Below are 1,701 nucleotides of genomic sequence, written 5' to 3'. Positions count from 1 at the left end.
CTCTTAACTGCTGGAAAAATAAAAATATAAACAAATAAATAATAAATATGCAGGGCTGAGGCGATCTTATGGGCTAGGAGGGAATTTACTACAATTGTTCACCTAAACAGATTCAGCACCAAACTGACTTCTGAATGTTTCGGGCTCATAAGAAAAATGCTGCACTCAGACTTACCCCAGGAAGCATCCATTTGCAAAGGATTGTGGTAAATGCTGAGACTGAAGGCTGCTCAATGGACTGAAAAAGGGACCCTTGAGTGCTCAGCCACAAACAAGACACTTACATAAGGCTGGCAACCTCACAGAAGAGAGGACAGAGAGTGTTTGTTAGAGTTAAAGGCAGGGAGAAAGGCTGCAAAATGCTATGCTCTGGCATGACCCAGCCATTGCAGTCATGTCCCCAGCAACTGCAGCTACCTGCACTGGGCTGTCATCAGTCACCTGGATCAGAGAAGGACTCTTGGAACCACACCCCATCCCGCTGAACTGTTGGCTACAGGTGGATTCTGAGGGAGAGGCAGTTCTTGTCTTCACTTGTGAACCCAAGCTGCAATGGATGGTCCAAAACCCAGGGTCAAACAGGTGGCCCTGGTTAAGCTCAGTGAACCTCAAGACAGAAACTCAAAGATATGAATGTGAAAAGGGGACTTGAAAGGGGTGAGTTGAAGTTGACAGGTGTCTGAGAGAGATAGGAGATGGTACAAAGTGGACATGAAAAATCAGAATGCATTATATACATGTATAAAATAGTCAATGCAGAAAATAAAAATCACAGATCTTGAAAAAGGAACTTTTTGTTTAAAATATCATTTGAAGCTTTTTTGTTTTGTTCTGTTCTATTTGGTTTTTGTTATAACTGTGAATTATCACTGGATTATTTTTTTAAAACAAAACAATCACAGGCGACCTCCTGGACTGGAAGGCAGACTTGGCCTCCCAGCTTTGCTTCCTACTGCTGGCCAGACCACCATGGGAACCAGGAATGGAGGCTCATGGCTGGAGAGGGAGATGGACATCGAGTGCTGCCGCTCTAGTGCCAATGGGAGTGGACTGCCAAACTCTTCAAGCATCCCTCAACTGAGCTCATCGCCAACACTGACATGACTGAGCTTCTCCTTGGGGAGTCGAAGCTAGAGCAGCACTTGAAGGAGAAGCCCCTGTGGCAGGGAGCCAGTCCCCACCCCAGGCCCAGCTGACTGAAGTGTGCAAGCATTTGACTGCTGCCTTGGACTGAGGGAAACTTAAGTCAGAATTCCTACAAGAATCCAATCTGATCATGGCCAAGTTGAAGCTGCAGATAATTGCTGAACCTTACACTGCCAAAGATGAGTCTTGAAGAGGACTGTGCCCTTGTGCATTTATAACATGGTTCCTCAAAAAATCTCACAAGTCAACAGCCATCTGGATAATAATGGCAGTGATTGCTGATGCTGCTCCTCCTGGACCGACTTGAGTGTCTCGAAAGCCTTCATGAGCTTCTCCAGCGTGGTCATGGCAGCCTCCCCTCACCCCACAGCACACTGGCACACGTGGTGCTTCTCAACAGCTGAGAAATGATGCTGTGGAGAGGAATGGAACCCAGGCCTGAGAGCTGGAGCTGTAGTTCTTCCTGTGAGCTGGAGCTGTGGTCCCCTTCTATAAGCTGGAGTCATGGACCCTTCCCATGAGCTGGAGCTGTGGTCCTCTTTTGTAAGCTGCAGC

This window comes from Nannospalax galili, unplaced genomic scaffold (assembly GCF_000622305.1).
Source record: "Nannospalax galili isolate Female #2095 unplaced genomic scaffold, S.galili_v1.0 scaffold20565, whole genome shotgun sequence".
Taxonomy (NCBI): Eukaryota; Metazoa; Chordata; class Mammalia; order Rodentia; family Spalacidae; genus Nannospalax; species Nannospalax galili.
Note: the sequence above shows the minus strand (reverse complement) of the source record.